The sequence below is a fragment of the Paroedura picta genome, chromosome 8 (assembly GCF_049243985.1).
Source record: "Paroedura picta isolate Pp20150507F chromosome 8, Ppicta_v3.0, whole genome shotgun sequence".
NCBI classification, from domain to species: Eukaryota; Metazoa; Chordata; class Lepidosauria; order Squamata; family Gekkonidae; genus Paroedura; species Paroedura picta.
In genome coordinates this window covers 24,934,900-24,962,346 of record NC_135376.1, presented here as the reverse complement: position 1 = coordinate 24,962,346, position 27,447 = coordinate 24,934,900, and the positions used below count along the sequence as shown (strand labels likewise).

Below are 27,447 nucleotides of genomic sequence, written 5' to 3'. Positions count from 1 at the left end.
TGGGACATCTACCTGAGTGGGTGTTAAGCACTAGCCATGAGACACGATCCTCCTCCAAGGCCCTACCAGAAATATATGGGACAGATAAGAGTCCTTTGTAGTGCAATTCTAATCAGCATTATGTGTGTTATGTGCCGGCAAGTTGGACAACCCAAAATAAAATTAGAGGTACACCTTTCTTAATCTTTTGAAATCCTTGTGTTTAGAAGGATCTAACTCTGTTTAGGATTATGCTATAAGTCTCTATTTATCCCCTGGGTGTGTGCACAGTCCATGTTACATACCATGAATCATTCCGTTTTGGTTTCAGGGTGCTCAGAGACTTTGCAGTGGGAGGATATGAATGGATGAAGTCCTGGCCATACTGACACTGATCTTGAATGGCTGGGCTCTAGGTGCCAATCAATTTAAACCTTTGCTTTCTGTTCTTCACAAACTACCCCAAACTGCCTCAAAATTCACAAAAGTTCATGGCGACTTTTCAGTTTGTGATCCATGAACAGGCAAAAATCAGTAATGAGCTTTATTTCATGAGCTGAATTATGTCCACCCCTATATAAACCTGCCTTGTACAGAATCAGATTGTTGGTCCATTATGTATCGTCAACTGAGAATAGTAGCAGAACTTGGCAGAGAGTTCTTTCATTTCACCCACTGCCTGCTCTTTTTAACTGGAGATGCTGGGGATAGAACCTGGGACCTTCAGCATAGCAAAAAGAAATGATACCTGTAGTTAGATGTACCATGAAGGACTCAGCAGCACATTGTTTTTCCTTGTTGTTGTATTAGCTAGCAGTGATAGTGCAAGGGAAAGAAGCGGGATTCTGCCTCAGAATTAAAACACCTGCCTTGCATGTAGAAGGTTGCAGATTCCTTCCCTGGAATCACCAGCTGTAGAAGAGCAGGAAGCAGCCAATGCAAAAGATCTCTTTTTGAAACCCTGGAGGATGCTGCCCAAGAGAGTGGGCCATAAGGACCAATGGGGTGAATCAGTATATGGCAGCTTGACATGCTCATCTCAGATTGATACATACATCCTAATGACAGCTAAATTCAGTGGGAATTTTGACTGAATAATTGCTCAAGGTGTGAGCCAATGGTTCATACTCATTATTGTTTTCATTATAATTCCCCGTTACAAACTTTAAAAGAGACGTTATTTGTCTTTATCTTCACGTTCTGGCTTCCCTCCCTTCTCCCGCATGGCAGAATATAATCTGGTAAAATGCATATGCGATCTTAATTGTTTGACTTTGTTTATCCCATGGAGAAACCAATACAGCACTTACAGTAATTAAGATATTTTTTCTGGTCTTCTCATTTTGTTAATGATATCTTATTGAAGGCTGTGCAGTAATTACTGCCCACCGAGGTACCCGCTCTGAAGCAAACTGATGGCCAATGACCAGTAATGATTACATCAGTAATTATCTGTTATGAAGTATAAGCAAACAGGAGGGGGAAAAAAGTCTGAAATTAAAATCAGTGTGTTTGAAGCTAAAATTACTCATCTTATTAAACAATACTAAACTTATATTTGCAATTCATCGGCAAAAAGCATACAGTAAGCTGTTTTCCCCAACTGAATACTAATGTTCTAGTCATTTTCCAATTATATTTCCAAAAATATTTTTTTCTACCCACTGCCTAAGGAACAATTGAAAACAAACATTTCTTAATACTGAGGATATTGTTAATGCAGTGGAGTTTGGGGGGGGGGATGGATAATATGTTTAAATACATATGTCCCAAAAGGTACATTTTATTATCTTATTAATACATTTTAAGAATAGGTTGCCGTTTTTCATGTAAGTAAAAAAAATCCTTTCACGGCAAAGCCTATGGTGGAGTAGACAGTTTGGATACAGCATCAGGGGGGAAGTAATACATTCAGATGGATCCATATCATGAAATAAACAATTGTGATTTCTAGTCCAAAAGTCATGTGCACAAACCGAAGATCATTGGTCTAGTATAAATGGTTGAATTGCAAATAACCCCAGCCCCCTTTAACAAATAATAGTGTTATACATGGAACCGGAAAGAAACACTGGATGGGATTACAGAGGCTATACCTGATCTCAGTACATACTACTTTGAATGCTTAGCCACCATATGAACTAGGCCAAGATGTTTCTATTTGCTCAGGCTTATAAACAAACCAACCAACCAGTATTTTATTTATATACCTCCCCGTCCCTGTTAGCAGTTGTCAGGCAAGGGGTCACTAGGAAAGAAAACACGACTCCAGTCCATTGGCATTAAAATGGCCACAGCTTTTTATTCAACACCCATGAAGAGGGTTGGAGGCAACAAGGGACTGAAGCTGACCTATGCAGTCCGCTGACTGCAACGCCCGAATATGAAAACCCACAGGGAGCCCATCAATTTCCCCGCTGAGAATACGGGTCTCCCATGTGGATCTGCCTAATCTTGGGAGCTGACCCCAATGGGGGGCCAAGGGGCGCAAACCGCCTTGGTTACCTCCAGGGTCAACTGGTCATGAACGAGCTACCCAAGCCTACCCTGCAGGGTCTGCTTGCGGCTCGTTACCACCACCTCTTTAAGGAGGCCCCAGTCACCGCGGGGAGACCGATCGCACACCGGCTCCCCTCCAACAGCTTCATTCTCTTGTGCCAACATCCGCTGTGACAATAGACATAACTCAATTTAAACAAACAACAGCTTAAGGGGGGGGTGGGAGGGTAGCTTGCCCCGCGCGGTTGGCAAAGAGGCGGGAAGGAGATGGGCAACGTCCTAAGAGGATGCTCCCAACCCCGCCTCCCATTGCGCGCGCTGCAGCTGCAGCGAGCCACCAGGCAGCCAAAACTCAGCCAGCCAGAGCCGCGCTCTTCCCCGGCCCCCTACCCGTCAACCGGGCATGCGGGTAAGTCCACGCTGCCCATTAATGACACTTGAAAACAATACAGTAAGCAGTAAAACAGAAAATCCTTCATAAGAACCTCCTCCTATCATATGTCTCCCTGTGGGGTTTGATCAGAATTTGGAGGGGTTCCTGTTGGTGGAAGTTTGGAGTAATGAGGCCAGCATTTCATGATATTGTTGCCTGGCCTCAACCAAAGGCCTGGTGGAACAACTTAGTTTTGCGATGTTTATTTCTTTGTGGCTGGGGATCCTAAGCAGATTTAGACTGTGTGATCTTAATGTTTTTTTTTGGGGGGGGGCGTATAAGGTAGGAGTTGGTCCCAAAGATAAGGGATCCCAGACTGTTTAGGATTTTGAACATAAGAGTCAATATTTTGAATTTGATTCAGTCTCCAGCGTAGAGCCAGTGCAGCTGGGAGCACATGTACTCTCCATGAGACTCTTTCTTCATGAGCCAAGCAGCAGCATTCTGGACCAGCTGGAGTTTCTGGAGGAGTTACAGAAGTCTAATTTGGAGGTGACCATTGCATAGCTCACAGTGGCTAAGCCTCTTAAACTAAGTATCTTTAAAACATTGTTTTACAGTTTGTTTTCACCCTTAGAAACTTTTATGACCCATTTTTAAGTTGCTCCATGTTTTATGCTGTTTGGAGCTCTGCCGTGCTTTTGCATACTGTGTTTTAATAATTGCATGATGTTGTTTTTATATGTTTATGATGTTTCATTTTGTAAGCCACCTTGCACAGAAATTTTCCAAACCAACCAACCTTTAGTTAGCGGAGTCTACCAGTAATTTCTTCACCACTAGAAATAGGCTTGCTTTCCCTACTGCACTGGGGAAGACGTTGCTCACCTTAGTAGAGACTTGCGGCCAAAATGTGTTGGAGTATGCCAGATCGGTCATGTGGATGATTCAATAGAGAACGAAGAATATCCCACAGGGGGCATCAGAGAAGATGTGCAATTAGTGTATTTAGATCAGGAACTTCTTGGTATTTATCAAATAATCTACTTCTGTGTCCTGACTGGCTCAGTTGGAGACATCCTGCTCCTTTTGTCAGGTCAATTCACAGACTCCAATCCAGAAGGTCTTCAGTGAAAGGAATGGCTTATTTGCAAATAGGGGACAAGCCCCTGTCCTCTTTGATTAGAACAGAGTTCTCGCTCAAACTTTTATACGTTTAGTTTATTTAACACCTGCCCTGCCCCTGCCCCAGGGGTGGTTCCTGGGTGGACTCACATTCATACACCCAAAACATACAACTTCATTCATCACATGTGCATTAAAATGAGCTCTAAGTCCCCCCAGGAGTGATGATTCCACAATGCTAATACTTCTGCATAAGCATTAGTATCCGTATCCTTTACCTTCATCCCAATAAGCTGATTTTTACATCAGTGGTCTACATGATAAACAGGGTGCCAGGATTCTTAGATTTTATCTAGTCTGCTGCTTCTCCAACCCATCTTGTTTCCAGGCAGAACTTCTCGTGCTCTGCTGCTAAACAAGAATTTCAGCTCTGCCTTTTCACTTTGAGAACACTTCCTCTCTCTTTACCTCCAGAAGAACACAGTCAGTTAGACAGTCAGGGCTCACTCTCACCTCTCTCATTACAAAGTTGTTTATCTTCTCAGTAAAGCTATTTATTATTTAAGCAATTGGTACTTCAGCCCTCCTTTGCATATTTAAACTCTGCCAACAAAATCTTCCCCAGTACATGCAGAGTGCTGAGTTAAGTTCAATGAAGGGGAAAATGCTTGTGAGGAGAATGGGCCTGCAACAGAATGCTGGATGAAAACTGTCTCTGTATGTATGTGTGTGTGTGTGTGCGCGTGTGCGTGGGGGGGGGGGGCTGAAACAAGACTAGCAAAGAAAAGCAGGTCACAAGGCTGAGAGGGATGCTTTGAGATGAGTACTTACTGTGGAGGCCCCTGATCTGACAGAGTCTGTTCTATGCCATGCAGTTAGTCAATCTTGTCTCCCTTGGGTGGCAAACGTTGAGTTAGGAGATGCCTCTTGTGGCTCAGAGTGGTAAGTGGCAGAAATGCTGTCTGAAGCTGTCTGCCCATGAGGCTGGGAGTTCAATCCCAGCAGCCGGCTCAAGGTTGACTCAGCCTTCCATCCTTCTGAGGTCGGTAAAATGAGTATCCAGCTTGCTGGGGGGTAAACGGTAATGACTGGGGAAGGCACTGGCAAGACCACCTTGTATTGAGTCTGCCAAGAAAACGCTGGAGGGTGTCACCCCAAGGGCCAGACATGACTCGGTGCTTGCACAGGGGATACCTTTACCTTTTAGAGGTGTAGGACTGGAGCCTGAGAAAGGTGGGGATTGGGGAGGGGAGGGGATGGGAAGGACGTCAAGCCAGGAATAATGCCATGAAGTTTACCTTCCAGAGCAGCCATTTTCTCCAGGAAAGTTGATCTGTATAGACTGGAGATAGGTGGTAATTCTGGGAGATCTCCAGGCACCACCTGGAAGTTGCCAGTTCTATTCAACCTCTTCTTTCAAGGCTTCATAAAGATTTTTTTTTTGGAGGGGGGGAGGCAAGGCGGCTAATACATATGAGGACAGAGTGTGCATTCTGACTAATAATTAAAGTCCTTGGAATTTGATGGCCTTGTAGAATACAGTTTAGTGTACCTGCAGTCTACAGGCAGCCAGGTCATTCTTCTCCTTCCTGGCTGGGATTTGCTTTATCTCTGTCTGCAAGGAACATTTTGCAGTCGTTGGGACTGCAGGAAGCCTCAAGATATGCAACTGAAGTCAGTTTCCCAACTGGAGTAATAAATCTGAACTAATTGAGAGCAAAACCTGACACCACAAAGTCAAATTTAAACCTGGTGTAATGCGTTTGTGCCTTTCTATCTGGCAGCAAATTTGGCCCTATATATTTTTATTCCTAATTCTCACCTTAAATCAGAGTTTCAAAGGCTCATCTGAATAAGATATGCCTCTGTAAAGTATGTTTTAAATTAGGAGCTGGTGAAATACTGTGCTTTTGATTCCAGGATGAAATGTATAGCCCTTGGAGAAATGTGTTTCCATTGGCTGTTCCCCTCCCCTTCCCTTCTCACCCCCCACCCTTGTCAAGAACCCACCATACAGAGAAGAGAGAGGCTGAAAACAAAAACCTCTTTTCAGTTCGTCCTCGGCGTTTTCTTCTGGGTGCCGAGAGGTGGTTTAAAAGGGCAGGCTCTATTAGGCTGAAGTATTTCTTTAGGGTGGGGAAGGAGTTCTGTTGCTCTGGGGGAGGGGGGGGGACCCAAAAAACAAGACTTCCAACTGGTTTTAATTTTATTTGCAATGTTCATGGGAACCAGCCACACATGCTTGGCTGAACTCAGGACTTAGCTTTTCTGGCAGGTTTTTTTCTTTACGAGCCCATCTTGGCAGGTTTTCAAGATGTCCAGATTGCTCACATTATATTTGAATAAGCACGACTCACTAGTCTAATCTGAGTTGTCTGGTACACCCCTAATGAGTGCTAGTTAAGATGGGAAATCGTAGCCAGGCAAACTGTTACCAACAGAGTTCTGTTGAGCAAACTCTTGAACTGTAAATCTGCAGCATAAACAGGGTGTGAGCCGGGGCTGGGCGACCCTTCGAGTGGGTCAACGGACAGCAGGGCTAATGTGGTGCCAGTGCTTTTGCTGGTGTAAGCTCGCCCCTCGTTGGAGCTGTGCCTTTTGGGGGAGGGAAAAAACACCCACACCACAGCATGGCTGCAATCCGGCTCCCAGGCTGCTTTAAGCCCGCTGAACTCCCCCCATAAACAGATGGCGTCAGTGGGCCATAAGCCCCCACTGCACGGGATCTCCCCTTACGTGTTCTTTGCCTTTATCTGTTTATTCAATCTGATATTGCCGTAAGGACGGTGAAATTGGAATGACAACATCTCCCCAAGCCTAGAACAGCCCGCCTAAGTAGCACTTTGTCCGTTTGGAGGAAACACAAGCAGCACCCTCTGTAATAAACAACAGCCCACAAAGTCTGTGCCGATGTTCTGTTCTCACATCTAGGCTACCGTTGTCAGCATATCGGCCTAGCTAGCCAACCATTAACTATTTCTCTTCTAATGATGGGACCGAATCAATAACTGTGCAACATCCAGACGGCAGCTTCCCCCCACGGCTGATTTAGTGCTGTAGTGTTATACTGGAACGGGGGGGGGGGGGGCGGGGGGAGACGGACATAGTACAGAAGACGTACTAAGTTGCACGAGGGTATTTCGCTGCACATGCAGTTGTCGACTGTGTCTCCGCAGCAGTCCTGCTGTTCTCTTCCCCCTCCCCATCTATAATTTGGACTAAAGTAACCATGAACATTGTCCTCATCTGCGTTTTGAGCGTCAGCTGTGCTGAATCAGTAAACAGCAAGCTATTCTAGAAGTCCTCAGTATGGAAGCATCCTAAGGCAGTCAATGATTTCGCTACGTTCCAGCCTTGCATTTTTTGATTATGCAAATTACACCTGCTTCCTTGATTATATGTAAATAGCATCGGGGGTTGTCATCCAGGTACTTCCAATTTTGCACATTAAAGGTTTTGCTTTTGCCGGGTGGAAAAAAAGGGTTTTGTTTTCATCCCGTGCACAACTGGCCATGAAACTATAATAATTATATTGGCTTATAGGGCAGAGGAAGAGCTGGATTCCTGCCCTGCTGAAAGTTGAGCTGAGCTTGCAAGACCAAAGCAAAATCACACGCCAGCTCTTTGGAAAGCATTGCTGGTTAGTGTTGTCAGATCTGGTTTCGGAAATACCTGGAGACTTTGGGGGTGGAGCTGGGAGTAGGTGGGATTTGGGGAAGCCAGGGACCTCAATGAAGTATAATGTTAGGGAGTCCACTCTCTCAATTTTCTCCTGTGGAAGTGATCTCTGTTGCTCGGAGATGAGCTGTAAAAATGGGGGATTCTCAGGTCCCCCTGGGGACTGGCATCTAAAGCCAGTTCTCTGTGTGGTAATAAAGGTAAATATGATCCAAGCTCCCTTTGAGGAAGTTTATAAGACCTTGAAAGAAGATCTTGAGAAATTTTAGGCAGGGGCTGCTCAGGTTTAGCAAAGTTCTTAATTAACTCCTGATTAATTCACATGGTCAGAGAGCTGAATAAGAGATCTCAAGGAAGAAGTGGTGGTTGTTGCCATGGCTGCTAGAGTTGTTGCAGTTAGGACTGCTAGGCCCCAGTGGTATTTATGTAAATAAAACCTGTTGAGTCCCTTCGGAAATAGCTGGTATTAGTTCTTAGTGGAACTGCAGAGGATCTGCCAAGGATTCCAAGTCTGAACCCCGTGAATTCCCAGTGCTAGTATGCATAAGAAAAACAACCCTTGTAAAAATATGTATGATGTTTATTTAAAGAATATTCAGAAATAGTTTTATTGATAGGCAACATACCATTCTAAAAGCATAAAGCAAAGAAAAAAGAGCAAATTTAGCTTAACTATTTAACACATTTGAAGCCTGCATTAGATGGCACAGTCTTAAAAGTCCCAAAGTCAAAGGCCTTAGTTTTAGCATCCTCTACACAGCTGTCCACTGGAACATCCTTAACACACCTAAAACACGGACTAAATAATTCGTCCTTGGGGGGAGGGCTTTGTCCGTGACGAGGAAAGGGCCTGATTGGCCCCTTCCTCTGGACAGACCATTGGCCGGGCCAATCGGCAGGCGCGGAGCACCTGCTGATTGGCCTGGCCGATTCCCAGCCTGCTGAAGGAAGCAACTGTGAGCCGTGCAGAGTGCGTCTCACAGTTGCTTCCTTGAGGGTGGCCTGACGCCGCTTCAGGCCGCCCACAAAGGGAACCCCTGGCAGCCGCGCGGAGCTCCCTGCCCGATGGCCTGACGCAGCGATAGGCGCGAAGCACCTCTCACTGCGTTAGGCCCCCGACAAAGGGAGCCCCTGGCAGCCGCCCTCCACGCGACTGCCGGGGGCTCCCTGGTCTAGCGCCCGCTGTATTTAGATACAGCGGGCTTGATTACTAGTATCATAGTCCAGGCCTTTAGTCCATCAGAATCCAAGCTAGCTTTCTTCTCCAGGCTCAATTATAGTTTTTGCCAACTATCATCAGGTGATAATGACAATCCAATCAGGATGCATTCTTGCTGGAATCCTCTAGAAAATTGCCTCATCACTCCTGATTTTCTCCCTCCCATCCTGTGGGCTAAAGGTTCTCCTGATGGGCCAATTATCCTATTTCTAACTCTGGCCTTGAATATGATAAAGGAGAGCTACAGGACGTTTGAGTAATGGATGAAATAATAATTTGTGATTTACAACAACTGAAGCATAACTCTTCCCTTTGTACCTCACAGACAAAGAGCTAAACTTTTTGAAGGGTGCTTTTGTTTTGATCATATTTGGCACTTTCAAGGGCCAACCAACTTTGAAACAAACATAGATTCCTTTACCTATCCAGTACTTTTTAATCTCACCATTCCTCCGGAGAGAACAAGGTGGGGTACAGTTTTCGGGCCCTCCGTTTCATCCTCCTCAGAAGGGTGTTTTGCCACTGATCCACAGCAGATCTACACATTAGATCAGTTAGGTTAAGTGTGAGTGATTAGCTCGAGATCACCCAGCAAGTTTTTATAGCAGAACTATTTATTTATTTGTTATATATGGCATGTGTGTCATGTAGCCAGGAGAGCCGAGGATTATCTGGCAGCCTGGCAAGGGACATTCAGAGGGGTTTTGCCATTTCTTGCTTCAGCGTCATGACCCCCGTGTTCCTTGGAGGAATGAACATCCAAATCCTTGGAAGGTCTCCCATCCATATACTAGGCAGGGTTGGCCCTGCTTAGCTTCCAGGATCAGATGGTGTTGACCTTGCCTGGGCTATCTAGGTCAAGGCTTTTATAGCAGTGTGGGGATTGGAGTCCCACACTCCCAGGTCTTGATCTGATGCTCTAACCACTGCATTATACTGGCTTCTCATCCTGGCAAAACAGTCTGTTCTGACTCATTCCCCCCCCCCCCCCCAAGATATGGGCAAGCTGCCAAAAGGCATCCAGATGCAAGAGCAAATCTGCTCTGAAACCAAAACACAATTAAAATGCCGTAGAAGATTTCTAGTTCCAGGCTGAAGAAGAAGAGTTGGTTCTTATATGCTGCTTTTCTCTACCTGAAGTAGGCTCAAAGCGGCTTACAGTCGCCTTCCCATTCCTCTCCCCACAACAGACACCCTGTGGGGTGGGTGAGGCTGAGAGAGCCCTGATATCACTGCTTGGTCAGATCAGTTTTATCAGTGCCATGGTGAGCCCAAGGTCACCCAGCTGGCTGCATGTGGGGGAGCGTAGAATCGAACCTGGCATGCCAGATTAGAAATCCGCACTCTTAACCACTGCACCAATCTGGCTCTACACCAAATTGAGAAATTCCAGGAGATTTAGAGGTGGGGGATGAAATTTGGGAAGGGGAGGACTTCAGCGGGGCATAATGCCACAGAGTCCACCCTCCATAGTAGCCATCTGCAGGAGGACCGAACTCTGTCATCTGCAAATCAGGTGTTATTCCTGAAGATCTTCAGCTCCCACCTGGAGGCTGCCAACCTTAAGCACTGAAATGTGGGCATTTCTCTTCCCCACCCATCCAGCCTGCAGAACAGAACAGGATTTAGACACAACATGGAACATATCAAACCATTTTATTTCCACCTTGGACCAGGACCATAAATAATGTGCTGAATTTATTTCTATAGTTAAAAAAAATAATCCCGTTATTTCGACTCACAAATATTCTTGAGGGCTTGCATTGCTGCAGATGATATTATTCCAGAAGAAACATGTTGAGGTTTTGGGCCACATATTTTTTTTTCTCTTAAATATGCCACAGAGCCTGAGATTTAACATGTACGCTGGGAGAATCGGAATGTGTCCAAAAGAGAGACGAAGCTGATTCACTTTTGACTTGCAGTGCTCATATTTCTTACTCGTGTTTGAATTGATTTTCTTGGCTATAAGAGAATCCCCTTCTCTCCCCCCTCCCCCTTTCCCTTCTGAAAGCGTTTCAGGCTTGGCATTCAAGGCTGACTGGATCATATTTTCAAGGGCATCTGTTCCTAACTGCAGCCTAGGATGGGGCCCAGAGAGCAGCCTGGAAGGATCCACCTAGAATTGCTTGAATTAAGTCCTTGCACCTGGATATAATTGTTGAGCTGCTGTGCAGGGGTTTTCTTAAGCTACTGGTAAAACAAATTAGCTCATTTTAACTGGCATCCAGTAGGGAAGCACACAACTCTCCTCATAGAATGTTTTTCAAATAATTATTTTTCTATTGCCAGCTTTACCTCATGAATATTTTCCTAGAGGCTGAGTGAGATTTTATTCTAAAAGGCAAAGAAGATGCCGGCAAATATCCTGTTCTAGATTTCAGCACTGATGCAGCTCACATTTGGGATGTGCTATTCTGTAGGTGTAACTGTATTTTGGGGTTTTTTTTGCGGGGGCGGGGGTCCGCCCTCTTTCTCCAACACTAAATAGAAGTCATATCAAAATTATGGTGTCACATCATGCCAAATCAAGGACAGAATACATCTTTGTAAGTGCAAATTTATTTATTTAAAAAATTTCGAGGGCTACCTTTCTCCCAAGCATTGGTGCCTGATGCACATGTATATTTATTTATAGCCTGCATTTCCTTTCCTTCTTTTTATCCTTGCTATAATCTGCGAAAGTAGGAAAAGACAGGTCCAAGCTCATAAATGAGCTTGAAAGGAAACTCAAATACTTTGGCCACCTCATGAGAAGGAAGGACTCCCTGGAGAAGAGCCTAATGCTGAGAGCGATCGAGGGCAAAAGAAGAAGGGGACGACAGAGAATGAGGTGGCTGGATGGAGTCGCTAAAGCAGTCGGTGCGAGCTTAAATGGACTCTGGGGAATGGTAGAGGACAGGAAGGCCTGGAGGATCATTGTCCATGGGGTCGTGATGGGTTGGACACGACTTCGCAACTAACAACAACAAACTCATAAAATGAGTTCCACATTGAGCATAGCTATGACAATGAATGAGGGTTCTCCCAGACCTTAACCAGTATGTGACACTGCCTTTCTTTTAGAACAGATTCATATATTCATAAGGGCAGATGACACTGTCATCTTGGGGATGCAGTGCTTCAGTTTGCCTATGTAGGAGGTCATATGTGAACACATCTCCACCAATACTTTCATTGCATGTAGAAAGCATGTCCAATAGGCTAGGAGGATCCTTTTGGACATGCTATCTTTCTTCATACAGGGAGATTTTGCTGTGAGCAGCATCATCAGTAGAATTACCAAAATTCCCAGATAAAAATGTTCAGTCTTAATTTGGCTTAATGTGCAGAAATAGTTTTTCATGGCATTAAGGTAAATAAAATCCCCTGGTAAATATCATCCCATGATGTCCCTGTTAAAGGGCAGGACATTTTTCTCCTGCATATTTGAAGAAGAAGAAGAGTTGGTTCTTATATGCCGCTTTTCCCTACCCGAAGGAGGCTCAAAACGGCTTACAGTCGCCTTCCCTTTCCTCTCCCCACAACAGGCACCCTGTGAGGTGGGTGCGGCTGAGAGAGCCTTGATATTACTGCTAACTCAGAACAGTTTTATCAGTGCTGGGACGAGCCCAAGGTCACCTAGCTATTTGCATGTGGGGGAGTGCAGAATCGAACCTGGCATGCCAGATTAGAAGTCCACACTCCTAACCACTACACCAAACTGACTCTCATTTGGCAAGCTTACTCACCAGAGCTTGACCTGGACACTGTTTCTTCACAGATCTATAGTTGAAAAGAAGCAAGAGCTTTGCGACTCTTGCCCAGCTATTTCTGAGTCACTTTTACTTATGCTTCGCCTCTAAATTCCAGAATAAGCAGCTCTATATCGGATACCAGAGAATGGTGAATAACGAGGGCAGGTCAGGAGAAATGCTCACTCACAGCTGTGTATCTGCTAGAGAAGTCAATGTAATTTCCAGGCTACAACTTTAGGAGAGTGAGATGCATTCAAATAAGTAATCTATTTCCCATGATATCTGACATGGTACCGCATTCGATGCTAAACGATGCACTTTGAATATTTCTCTTTTTAATCAATAGGATGCCTAAGGCATTGATATTGTAACGACACAAGGACGCCATAAATAAGACCACTAAAGGTGTCATCTAGATATCTCTGAATTAATCAATAACTAGAGTGCCTCCATGGAAAATACCTGAAGCCTGCTAGCTTCGTACCTTACCTCTGATAGTAAGGCAAACAACTTCATTTGAAATGTACAGGTACTGATGCCTTTTAAACACAAAAGTGTGATCAAGAGCAGTTTTTCTAGTAAAACTACTGCAGAGTTAATTTCAAATAGTAGCATAAAGTTCATTTACAACATTAGGGCTGTTTTTAGAAAGCTAGCTACCTGCGTAACAACAAAACTTCCAGTCTCAGAGGTACCAGAAATGCAAGTCTCTCATTTGTCAGATGGCAGAATAGCAGCAAGCTCCACAATGAAACTACGAAGCGGCTGTCACTGTTTAATGCATTCCAAATTTTGGAGATGGTTTAGCACAAATCTCTCATGGCTTTAGGCTACAATCTGATTTGCATGCATAAATGGCAAATCTCAGGAAATCTCTATGTACTGTAAACTCTGTGACTTTATCCTCTAAATTACAATCAGCCTCAGTCTGTTCTGTTTGGCAAGGGAAAAGGACTGGTCAGAGTGGTCCGGAGACATTTGTTTTCTATTTTAAAAATCTGATGTGTTCAGCTGATAAGTAGTACGCCTAACCTGAAATTAATGAAACGCTATACAAAAGGAAACGTGGCGTCCTTACCAAGAGAAGCAGCAACCTCCTGTAATGAAAAGCCCTCTACAAACTTGTGACCTAAGAACATAAGAACATAAGAACTGCTTTACTGGGTCAGATAAAGGTTCATCTAGTCCAGCATTGCATTTCCAGCAGCTACCAGCCAGATGCCTCTTGAAAGTCATAAGCAGAGCAAGCTGTTGATGTTCATCACGTATTGCTTGTTCCCAGGGGGAAAAAAGAAGAAGAAACGGACTAGGAATCTGGAGGCTTTATTCACCTATCACGATCCACAGTTGCTGGTAGACCTGTCCTCCAAAAATGGGTCAAATCCTTTAAGAAAACAGTCAAAGAGCTGGATCAGATCATAATAATGCCAGTGGAAGTAGTAGAAATCTACAGGGGAATTTCAAACTCCCCCCACCCCTGGTTCTTGGGTATTAGACCTACACAGAACCATGGCTCGAACTCCCCTGTTGTATTCTACATCTGTAGCCTCTCCAGCCCACTGCATTGGAGACTGGGGAAGATGCTTTAGTTGTACCGCCATCTTGTTCTATCGTATTTTATTGTTCGACTGTATTTTATTTCATGGGGTGAAGATTTGGGCATTTTATTGTCATAAGATTGTTTTATGTAAACATGTTTTTATACATATGCTGTGAACCACCATGAGCCAGCTCGCTGGGAGCGGTGGTATAGAAATCAAATTATAAATGAAAACATAAATAAATAAAAGATGCTCGTACCTGCCTTGGCTGTATGAAGCACCTGCCCCATTTTCAAACATTCACGTGGGAACTTAAATTCTGGATAGACTTATTGGACAGATTGCACAGTCAGTAATCATTTCTGGTTAGTGATATGTACACCAGTTTGGGATCTTAAGTCCTTGAACCGATATTTGGAGGTACCACTGATATGTTAAGCAGAAGGGGCATCTCAAATAGGAAGTGTCAGCCCAAGTGACACTTTCCCTTCCACAGTCATCTCTCTCCTGTGTAGGAGCTGCCCAGGACAGCAATTGGCAAAAAATATTGTCCAAGACGAAGAAGAGTTGCCGCTTTTCTCCACTCAAAGGAGTCTCAAAGCGGCTTACAATCACATTCCCTTTCCCCTCCCCACAACAGACACCCTGTGAGGTAGGTGAAGCTAAGAGAGCCCTGATATCACTGCTTGGTCAGAACAGTTCTATTAGTGCTGTGGCAAGCCCAAGGTCACCCAGCTGGCTGCAAGTGGAGGAGCAGGGAATGAAACCTGGCTCACCAGATTAGAAGTTCACACTCCTAACCACTACACCAGCCTTAAGCTGTGGCTGTCTTTATATCCTGTGGAAGTAATATACACATACAAGAAGTGTAGCTTCCTTTAACCCCAAAGCTCTTCCTGCTCTTTATGGGCAATGAGTAGGATGAGCGATTGGGATGTGTGATTGGGATGAGCAATGAGTAGATGAGCGATTGGGATGTGAGTGTCCTGCATAGTGCAGGGGGTTGGACTAGATGACCCATGAGGTCCCTTCCAACTCTATTATTCTATGATTCTATGAAAGAGGTGGTATAAAAATCTAATAATAATAATAATAATACCAATACTGCTCAACTGTGAACCCGAAGAGGGTTTTTAATGATGAGGGGGAGGTACTCTGAACATATTCAACAATAGTATATCAGATATATCTTCAGAAATGTTCCAGTGCTGTTGATAGGTTTCCAAATATTTTAACTTCTTTAACGGAGATCAGCATATGTGGCCTTGTCTGACTTAGTGCATGGTTAGCCCTCACGGCTGATGTTTCTAGTTCTGCATATTAGGAGCAAATGGGAATGGAGCAGAAAAGCCCTAGCACAAGAGTTTTGACTTACATGTTTATAATCCTAGGCCAATATTTATGAAGAGCCAGCTTCCAGTGGGAAATTAAACTAATCTGAAAAGCGTAGTAAAATGCAAGCCACGTACACTGGGAGAATTCCTCCAGTGTTTTTCTCTCTTTAATGCTTATTAATAAAGACAATAGTAAACCTAAAGGGAAGTGACGGATATCCTGTTCTTTTTTCATCATAACACGAGCCTTTTGTTGGGTAAATTCCATGCCAGATCTTCTAATTTAATTATGGAGAACATAATGTGAATAAATGTAAAAACAAGAATGAGTAAGGTTCTCCTGGAATGCCACTGAATAAAATGTCAATGGCTTTTAAAACATTTATAACCCTTGTGTTCGGTTGATATCTAATTATAATAATGTTAAGTGGGGTTTTAAAGGAACGTTCTCACTACATCCTGTTGTCTTTTGTAAGCAGTAACCGCTTTTATTTTGTGTCCTAGGCCCAGTGCACTGAAATTGGGAGAGAGGGCAAAGCTGTTAGCAATGATCTGTGGAAAACTAGTTGCTCCCCACGATGAAAAATATAGATTAATTTAGAAAAGTCAGTATGGGAGGACAAGAAAGTAAGTGAAAGAATCAAAGCAGACTTATACTATCAGGGCAGTTCTTGCATCCCCCATCTATATTGAAGTCAAAGGATGTAACTCTGTTTCAGATTGCACTGAAAATTATACAGAATTCAGCTCATAATATGAAGCCAAAATAGTGAGTTTTCAGTGGATATTTAGATCTATCTATCTATCTATCTATCTATCTATCTATCTATCTACCTACCTACCTACCTACCTACCTACCTACCTACCTACCTACCTACCTACCTATTTTTGTATTTATATACCGCCCTTCCTGAAGGCTTATGGTGGTATACACGAAACTAGAACGATACAGGTAGCTGTATTATTGTAATAATAACGTGGTGATAACAATAACGACATTATAGAACGGTAGAATATTGCGAAGAGCGTTGAATTCGTCTAATACTGAGGCCCAGTGGGTTGGGCGGATCTGTAGTAGTTGTGGTAGGAGGAAGGCTTGGGGGCCAATGGGAAGCAATGGTTCAGGTCGACCTCAACCAAATGCCTGGCGGAAGAGCTCCCTTTTGCAGGCCCTGTGGAACTGTTCAAGTTCTGTCAGGGCCCTGATCTCCTTAGGGAGATTTGGCAGGATTTAAACACCAGTCTCAAATACTTGAGAAACCTCATGTTTGGAACTGGCGCTTCCATTTCAGCAACGTTTTCCAGTCTAAATTCTTTGGGATTTAGTGGACCAAGATATATGGAAGGACTCCAGCACTTCTGAAGGTCAATCATCTATACACAAAACCCAGCATCTTTTCTCATTAAAGAAACCAGCCCGGCCACTTTTGAATAGCCCTCACTAGGTTTCCTACTGAATCAAAGTGAGAAACAATGGGTTGGGTTTTGTAAATCACTCCCTGCACTTTTCAGTATGTTTGCATATCCAAATACTGGACAGTTTCTATTCATCTTGGAGCTCAAAGCAAAGAAACGTAACTACACGTCAAACATGAAAGTGAAAATGCATATGTTAAATTCCCAAAGGCAAATGTAATATATACATTCTGTTGCTTAGCAACAAACTTTTTTTTTTTGGCCAGAGGAACGGTGACACCAGCCAAGCTGCATCACTTGTCAGTCTCCCAGAGAGCTTCACGAGCATCTTTCCATGCCTTGCTCATGGTTAAAGATGAAAGTCTTTTGTGGTGTGATAATCTTGCAAGTCTAGTACACTTGCTCATTAGTAAAAGTGAGCAGTCAGTTGATTTTCAGTGACATGTTGCTTTTATAAATGGGTGCTCTAGGCATGCGTTTGTGTACATGGAGAGGAGCATACAAAAATGAAGGGAGACTAGTGAGCTGCTAAGCATACATCTGTCATTGTTTATATGTGGCTTATTGTTTTCCCTCTTCTGGCCTAGTTAGCACTCTTAAACCTATGGCATCATCATCATCATCATCATCATCATCATCATCATCACCATCACAGAGTGACTAAAATTTGGAATTCTCTGCCAGAGGATATAGGTGTGGACCATAGGAATACACAGCTTTAAAAACCAATCAGATAGATTCATGGAGGATAAATCTATCACTGGAACTAGCCATGGTGATTGAGAGGAACCTCCACATTCAGAGGCACTAATTCTCTGAGTCCCAGGGCCAGGAGGCAATAGCAGGGGAAGAGCTCAGCCTCTATGCCTTTAGATTGGCTGTCCAGAGGAACTAGTTGACCACTGTGTGAGTCAGGATCCTGGATTAGATATCATTGGTCTGATCCAGCAGGGCTCGTCTTATGTTCTTATTATAGTGCATACTAGGTCAATCAGCCACTCACTAATCTAAAGGTCTTGTTGATGGTTAAGGAGTCACTGTAGTAGTGCAACACTATGACCGTTTATGCACTGGAGGTCTCATGTCAGGCTGCAGGCTAGAGTTTTAGTCGTGGCAGGTTGCCCCACCTCTTCCTGCACCCACATGGGAGAGCATTTGGCCTGGTGCACCTCATCCGCCCCCAATTTGTGCTTCTGCATGGAAGCTGAGGCAGTGAAGTTCCCAGTGCGTAAATGGTCTATGAGTTAGATGCATTATATAAGCTGTTATATATTGATTCACCCCACTTGCTTTGCAGGGTGTACTGTTATGCTGCTGTTTCTGTGCGAGCTATAATGTGTGCCATTGCTGTTTGTCAAAGTATGATTCAGGGTTAACCTTTCAAGACATTCCATATCCTGACTTCCAGGGCTGAGATGCCTAGCTTGTGCCTAGCAAACAGGATTCAGATTTAGAAGAAAAAGAGTTGGTTCTTGTATGCCACTTTTCCCTACCAGAAGGTGTCTTAAAGTGACTTACAATCACCTTCCCTTTCATCTTCCCACAACAGACAACCTGTGAGGTGGGTGAGGCTGAGAGATCCCTGATATCACTGCTTGACCAGAACAGCTTTATCAGTGCTGTGGTGAGCCCAAGGTCACCCAGCTGGCTGCATGTGGGGGAGCATGGAATCAAACCCAGCATGCCAGATTAGAAGTCCACACTCCTAACCACTACACCAAGCTGGCTCTTAACTTAGGCTAAGTTTTGGAGTCAGATGCCTGCTGCTTCCCACCCCTTGCCCTTGTTGTTTCCACATTCAGAAGCACTGCTCCTCCCATGGTGATGATGCATCATATCAATGTTACAACCACTCCCCACTGCTCATTTTTAACCACTAGTGCTGTCTTGTAAACCTGCAATTTTTTTAGAGTTCATTTAAATGACAATTTTAAAGGGATAAAACAATGTGGCCATATTCATATTCTGGGTTGGGTCTATATATTTATAAGCTTGCTTTCAATCCTTTTAAAAATAATGGTCTATAGAGAGTTTGGAATATTGTTTAAAAGTATATTTGGACTGTTTAAAAGTATATTTTAAGTCTCCTGATTTATTGAAATTAATTATTTTGGGTCTCTTTCATTTTGCAGGAAGGAGTGAAGCACCCAGTAACTGAAGAAGCATTCATTTCAAGCAGCTGACGTAAAGACCAAAACAAAAGTTCTTTGGTGTTTTGTTTTGTTGAACATCTAATGGATACCAGCCTATGGCTAAGAGAACAGCAGGGCCATCCTGTGCTGAGTGACTCTAGCCTGAGCCAAATGAAATCGACTGGCTTACATTGAGAACTTTAGAGAAAAATGCTCATTTATTTAGGATGTGAAAAATCATGGAGTGAAGTCCTGCCAGTGGATGTAGTGATGGCTACAGGCAAAGGCAGCTTGAAAAGGGGCTTCGACAGATTCATGGAGGATCCATCAATCGGTCACTACTCGCTACAGTGACCCAAGGGACCCTCCTGGTTTGAAGGCAGTCAGTCTCTGAATTCCAGTGCCTGGAAGCAACATCAGGAGAAGGCCTTGATCTCTATGCCATGTTGTTGTCACTCCAAAAAAACTGGTCGGCCACTGCATGAGACAAGATGCTGGACTAGATGGACCACTGATCTGGTCCAGCAGTGATCTTATCTTCTTACTATGAGTTGATTCACACATGTTCTGGAGTTCACTGCTTCCAATGTACATATGGGCCTGCTGTGAAACAGGACCTCAGTACACAGAGTGCTTAAGCCTTCCCTGGTGCCATTTTCTCAACTTGAAATGTCTCCAGAAACTGCTGTTTGCCCTGTTGGAGCAAGCCACTTTTGGAAGACCTGTATTTCCCCACAGGGGCAAGTAATAGCTCCAGAGGCTGTTTCAGGACAGGAAAGTATCAAGGGGAGAAGAAGGCTTAAGCACTCTATCTCTCACCGTGGTCCCAAACGAAACTGGACTAGTCTTCATGCATCTAGGTGGCACTGAACTCAAGTGCATGTCTTTGTAACAAGTGACTCAGAACATTTAGCACAATGGCTGGCATATACATATGCCCTGATACTTTGAGGGTATTGTAATTTTAAAAAAATTAAGTTGCCTTATGCTGAATCAGACCATGAGTCCACTAAGGTCAGCACTGTTTTTGCAGACTGTCAGTGGCTCTCCAGGATTTCAGGTAGAGTTCCTACCCAACCCTTTCACCTGGAGACTCCAGGAATTGAAGCTGGGACCTTCCATGTGCCACTGTAAGTGAATACAATCAACTAGGTGGGATATCCAAAAGGCAAAGTAATAAGATTAGGACTGCAAAACTCTGAAACCAAGAAGAAAGGAAACAAAGCATGGCATGGGAATATAGTAGGATAGTACATCCAGCAACAGATAGCTTACAGTTACTGATCTTTAATAGATCTGGCACTGGCCTCCAAACGCCAACCAAGGGAAATACAGTTTTCAGAACTTTTAAAAACTTGTTACCAAGATGGTAAAATTTCATAGTCTTGAGCAGGCCATGAGAAACTTTTGCTATATGCCTTAATGGTACTGTAAAGAAGACATATTTACTGAATCTCACTCAATATTAAAAATCACAATAAAAATACATAAAGAAGTCTTGTTGAACTGAATCAGACCAGTGGTCTATCAAGCCAGTATTGTCTACCCTGACTGGCAGCAGCTCTCCGGGGTCTTTCACACTATCTGTTGCCTGGTCCTTTCTTCCTGACATTTCAGGTAGCCAAAAAAGGATGCCTGCACATGAAAACTTATACCTTGAATAAAATTTTGTTGGTCTGAAAGGCGCCACCGGACTCAAACTTTGTTCCTTAAGTATTTTAGTATGAGTTAAAATTTCTTAGTCTATAAATTCCACCCTAACCAGTTTTCAGGGGCCCCATGCAGTGGCTCCCTTCCAGGGCCATTTACTTCCCAGTGCTAAGAGGAAGAAGATAAAAAGAAGCCCACGGGGCTGTAGCCCTTTCCAAACTAATTTCCATGATGGCTGATACAGGACAATACAAAAAGGAAGCTGCTCTGGCTCTGGTGCTATGGACCCCACAAATCCTTAAACTGGACCTGAGTTCCACCAGAGAAAGGATGAAAGCTGTCTAGATTAAAAAGAGAAAAGAGGGAAGGAACCTGAGCCAGCTCTCAAAACAACCAAATAGACCTCACTGTTGGACCTTAGGATGAATGATGCTTGACCTAGAAGATGGCAGAGCTGTGCAATATATGTTTTCATGTGTATTGCCTTTGCGGTTCAGCAAGCTGCAATACCATTTCTGGGTATCTGTACTCTTCCATACAGAATGGTCAGAGAGAGGCATTTGACACCCCAAGAAAGTCTCTGTCTCTTATTTATTGCTCAGCTTGGTGAGTCTTCCCTTGGTAGAAAACAAACACTGGGCGTTATAGGGTCCAAACGGAAATTATTTTAATTCTGAGCACACACGTTCTCACACAAACCAATTATTGATAAATGCACTATATAAGAATCCACAATGTGTATGCCTATCAACACTGTAATGTCCAAGTCAGTGACAGTGATATTGCAAGACTGACAGAATACAGAATTAATAGACAAATGAAGGGTCAAGTCACACATTATAAAGTCCTCACATCTCCCAAGGATTCTGTTAATCAGACATTCTCTGTGCTCAGAATGTAATATATTAGGATTGGGATTATGGGGAGGAGAAGGGGTTTAAATGACTTTTCTGATCCAAAATTGCTTCAAGGAACCACAGCCCTACTTGTAAGAAACTTACAAGTACTGATGGGTTTGGTTCTCCCAAAGGGCAAAACAGTGGCTCTCTGGGGCCATATCAAGTAAGAAAATGACTTGCGGGGAGAAGGCTTAAATACCCTCACGCCATGTCTTGCAGACCCAGTATAGATCCGGCTGTTGCGTGCCTGAGAATTCAGTTCCAAGCATGGAGCTCCCTGACTATATTTGCCAACAGACTTTATAAATGAGTGCCTTGATCCAAGCAGATTTAGAGAAAAACCTCATCAACTGTACAACCAGATTCTCTCCCACACTAACAAACATGGCAAATCAAATACATTATCACACAAGTCAGTCACACAGTAAGATCATAACTATGCAATCTGTAAAGCACTAGAAACAACCTGAAAAATGCTTAGTATCAAAGAGCACTCAGACAAAAAGAAGCTGGCAGGAGGGGGAGAATGACTACCTTCTCCAATACAATGATGATTAGTGGAGAAACTGGAAAGAAAGGCCTTCTAGGGAAAAAAAATATTTCATGGGGCAGCATCTGTTTGACTATGATGATTGGAAAAGTCTCCTCTCAGTGTCCTTAATTTCTGACTTCACCAGTCCATACCTTAGATCTGTGCTGCAACTCTTTAAACAAGCCTGGCAGGTACAAGAATGAAAAGAAAAAGAATTACAATGGTTATTTGCTGTCCAATTCATGTTTGTTATCACGACATGTGGTTTCATTTTGTTAATTAATGAATGCCTATCTGTATGGGATGGGCTGAAAAGGTAGAACAAATGGACAGCCAAGGGCGGTGGGGGAAATCAGAGTGAAATTAAATGTTCCATTGTGAGTTTAGAAAATGAAGAATTAAGTATGAGCATTTCCTCTGTCCTCCTTCGTTTCCTGGGAATGGCAGCATCTTCCTGTCCTGGGAGGAGATGAGACAGCATGCACATTTCCAGATGGGGCACATATTGAGTGTCAAATGAGATACAAGTGTGGGAATAGGAAGCACAACATGCTTGTCTTTCCTCTCCCTGGGCCTCTTTAGAACACCCAAAGCTATTCTCAGGGCATCTTGGTTGCATCTGTAAAGTAATAGTAGGATCTCTGACAGTAAGAAAGGCTCTACCAGACCACCTGCAGCTACAGTAACTTGCAAAATGTGATAGATGTGGATGTTAATGTGGATAAACTATTGTTTGAAGAAATCTGGGGGGGGGGGCATGGAATTCCTTTGTTCTGTAGGAGGATGATCTGTTAGAGACCTACCCTGGCAAAAAAAGATGTCGAGGTGGATCTTGCCCTGATCCTACTGCACCACTGAACAAAGTTTATCCTTTTATTCATTCATTCATTGCAACATTTATAGCGTGTTTTTCATTTGGGCTCATGTTTGAAGTCTTCTTCCGGTTTACAGCATATTTCTCTAACTTACATGGTTCTTCTGTTGAGGGAAGAGCTACTCAAATTGGAGGAAGACTATTAAAAGGTTGATAAAATCAGAGTCCAGTAGCACAGGAGTAGTCTACCTGTGGTCCTCCAGGTGTTGATGGACTACAATTCCCATGAGCCCCCTGCCAGCGTTTGCTGGCAGGGGGCTCATGGGAATTGTAGTCCATGAATATCTGGAGGACCACAGGTTGACTATCCCTGCAGTAACACCTTTAAGACCAACACAGATTCATTCAAGGCATGAGCTTTCGAGTGCAAGCTGATTTTATTGTGCTACTTCAGACCAACACGGCTACTCATTTGAATCTACTAAAAGGATGGTTGGTTCCACCCTAGTGGATCTCTCTGCCTTCAGTGCCCTGTCAAGCATAACACTTCTGCTCACAGATAATCCAGGCACTCCTCTTCAGCAATTGGACCAGTTCTGTAAATGAGTAAGAATGATACATTTGGATGTTGAACCTATAAAAACCGGGATGGAAATTTTTTTTATATTTCATCATATGATTATTACAACAACTCCAAACTGGGGGGAAAAAATTAACAGTTTATATTCTAGGCAACATCCACATTGACTATTCTGGAGCCTCTCTGGTTGGTTGGTAGTCACAAGGGAATAACTCAGCTGGTATGAAACTGACATGGATGTCTTCCCGTCACAGGACAGATCTTGTCACCGAAGAGGATCACATAGAAAAGTCTACCTTTCCAAAACATTTATCCCAGTCATGAGGAGTGGTTTGGGGAGAGTTCTGTTTGTATGCACAGTGGCTGCTTGCTGTTCTATTATCTGTGATGTTGCCTTTACTGGATGTGGGCAACTGTTGTGTATCCTGACATCCGATCACTGCTGCAGACTGGAAGAGGGGGATACAATTGGATGCTGTTCTCCCAAGGGAGGGAGGCAGGATTGCCTCTAAAGCAGATAGACAAATGGGAGAAAAAACAAATGCAGGATTGCCTCTAAAGCAGATAGACAAGAGGGAGAAAAAACAAATGCAGGATTGCCTCTAAAGCAGATAGATAAGAGGGAGAAAAAACCAATGCTAGACCTGCCAGTTTCTAATATAACAACTTATTATCAGATAAAGTACAAGAGGTCTTTAGTGAGTTTTTCAGATCCCTAATTTTCCTTAAAGTCAACCATCTTGGGAAAGTTTGAAAGGGAGGTGACCCTTTCCCCATATACCATTTCCAGTAGAGAAGCTCCCCTTCCCTCACTGATTATTCCTTTGATTGGACCTTGTTTTAAAATGGCCTCTCTTTGCAGCATATCACCCCTTTCTGTAGAGTACATAAATGGATTGACCTAAAAATAGGGTGTCCAGCTCTGGGTTGGGAAGTACCTGGCTGTTGTTGTTGGGGGAGCCTGCGAAGGGCAGGATTTGTGGATGAACCTCAGCATGGTATGCCGCAGAGTCCACCCTCCAAAGCAGCCATTTTTTTTAAAGGGTAGCTGATCTTGGTTGTCTAGAGATTGATTGTAATAGCAAAAGATCACCAGGCACCACTTGGAGGTTGGCAGTCTATCTGATGAACATACACTAAGGAAGTGAGTTTGTGTTGGAATGAATTCTCCCTAAGGGACTACCAGAGACCTGTTTTATTTTTCTCATGCAGGATGCTAAGGGGTGTGGGGAGGGGAGACAGGTTTCTTTAGGCAGTTCAAGTAAGGGTCAAACTAGGTGTAGCTTTGGGTATTTACAAGTTGTTCATAAGGTGGGATAGCGAGCTTGATTCCAGAACAAAACCTGAGTATGCAGTAGAGTGTGGTACATCCTGTCATCTGCAGCATCTTATCTAACCATCTTTAATATTTGATCAGACAGGTCCCATGGGTGAGGGCAACAGTCTTTGAGTATTTCTTTTTAATTGGATGGGAAGAAAAAAATTATAAGTTAAAATATGTTCCCCATTGAAGCCCCTGGAAAGGAAATAAATCAATTGCTAAAATTAATAGTTTTAATCACCCATTTGATGAAATGGAATCAAGTTTTTTTAAAAATTCTGCATATATCTGTAAAGAATATTGTCTTATAGATTTAAGGGTGTTAAGATCCTGCTTTTCTAGGTTTTATGATCTTGCCATGTAGTGCTTTTTTGACCTGTTTATATGTACCATGTTCTTGAACCATCTTATGATATATTCTTTTTAGCTTTGCCTAGGTCTTGTTCCCTCTGTATTTAACCTGTATTTTAATTGTGTGATTTTTTTTCACAGCTTCTCTGCTGGTAGCAGTTTTATAATGTTGACCTTGCTAGCTGGTCTGATTTAAGTGTGTAGGAATGCATGTAGTGTCCGAAGGTTATCGTGCGCTTTTGCTGGGAAACTTGGCCTGGGAGAGTGAGGAGCATGGCACATGAGTGAGACTACCAAAATCTGAATTACAGCTATGGATTGCAAGGAATACATAAGAGCATGATTGTAGTTTGCCTTGACACCTTCAGCAAGGAAACATTTCCTTTTGTTCACTACTTTCTTCAATAAAGAGATTTCTTGTTTACAACAGATCTGTTTATTGGAAACTTGACAGGGGCATGACAAATGGTAATTTCCAGCACTCACTGGGTATTTTCGATATAGGGATGCCAGATGTGACCTGGCGATCCCCAGCTTATTACCGCATATCTCCAGACTATAGAGGTCAGTTCTGCTGAAGAAAATGGCTGCTTTGGAGGGTGGACTCTATGACATTCTTCCCCATTGAGATCCCTGTCCTTCCAGGCTCCAACCCTAAATCTTCAGGAATTTCTTGGTGTAGTTCTGGCAATTTTACCCTCCCACTTCCCACCAGCGGCCAGGGGGACTTGCCAATCCTAACTGAATAGCTTCTGGGCCACAGTCACAGGTCCTGAAATCTGCAACCAACTCTTGATGCTATTTGAGGTCTGAAAATAGGACCATATAAGTGGACAGCCAATGGCAGCCATGGGGATGATGGAAAGATGGGGCTCCAGGAAAAGATTATTCAGATTTTCATAGGGATCCAAACATTGCTGTTTAAATCTGACTTGCATTGTATTTATAACTGGGGATAAAAACATCATAGAACTCTCTTGGGTTATATATAAATAGTTTGAAATTTGGCTTTTAGGATTATCTCTACATTGCATTTTTCATGTGCAGTAAGTAATCTAGCCTCCAACTGTCTGAACCAGGAATGGCAACAAAATAATAAATGAACGGGACTCAATGGTTGACTACTCAGCTTCAAAGCATAAAAGCTATTCATATCTGAATTCAATAATTTAAACACAGCAAATACATTTCAACACCATGCCAAGTCTGATCCCTGTCATCCCAGTGGGCCAAACTGACATCCTGCTATTCTGTTGGATTTAACGTGTAGATTGAATCCATCTCAAATAGATTTGAGTACTGCGCTCTTTTATTTCAGCACATTGCTTTCATTTATATGGTAAAGAAGTTATTATGTCTCTTTCAAAGTGCATCCTCAAAACTGTAAAGATCTACCAGGCTACTGGCCCTTGATAGGCCAATATTTATCAATGGTAGCAATAACTTTTGAGTAAAACAAAAGAACAGTCCATGTTTTCTACGTCTGGACTCTGAGAGCTGAGTCATATATGGTTTTGCGGAGCTGGTGAGGGTTTTCATACACCACAGAGACTCCTTAACCTTTCAGGAAACTCAATCTGGTGATTGAGAAAAGAGCCTGTCTTTAAAAGAGATGAATAAGTGGGTTCTAGACCAAATGAAACTTGAACTATCCCTAGAAGAAGAAGAAGAAGACGAAGAATAGCTGCAAGGAAATGGGTGGTATAGAAATCTAAATAAATAAATATAAATAAATAAATAATTAAATAAATAAATAAATAAATAAGAGTTGGTTCTTATATGCCACTTTTCTCTACCCGAAGGAGGCTCAAAGTGGCTTACAGTCGCCTTCCCTTTCCTCTCCCCACAACAGACACCCTGTGGTGTGGGTGAGGCTGAGAGAGCCCTGATATCACTGCTCGGTCAGAACAGTTTTATCAGTGCCGTGGCGAGCCCAAGGTCACCCAGCTGGCTGCATGTGGGGGAGCGCAGAATCGAACCTGGCATGCCAGATTAGAAGTCCGCACTCCTAACCACTACACCAAAATACACTACGCAAGCTAAAATGACTGAACTTAGCATATACCTTAAGAAAAGTCAAGAGTCACTGGGGAAATAAGTATGCTAAGAATAAGGAACAGGAGGCAACAGAAAAAAGGCAGATCCAACATGAGATGTGCTGACTCAATAGAGGAATTCATGGCCTTCCATTTGCAAGACTGGAGCAAGGCTGTCAAGGCTCAGACATTTGGGAGGACATTAATTCATGGGGTCACCCACAGCCAGAA

At 43.3% G+C, this 27,447-nt stretch overlaps 1 long non-coding RNA gene across 1 annotated transcript in view; it reads left to right on the top strand.

Moving 5' to 3' along the window:
* The window catches only part of LOC143843124 (uncharacterized), a 97,144-nt gene extending 71,553 nt beyond the window's left edge, over positions 1 to 25,591 (top strand). Inside the window, exon 3 of the long non-coding RNA XR_013233463.1 lies at positions 19,034 to 25,591. This is a non-coding gene — a long non-coding RNA (uncharacterized LOC143843124). The remainder of the gene's footprint in view (positions 1 to 19,033) is intronic.
* Positions 25,592 to 27,447: the final 1,856 nt, after the last annotated feature.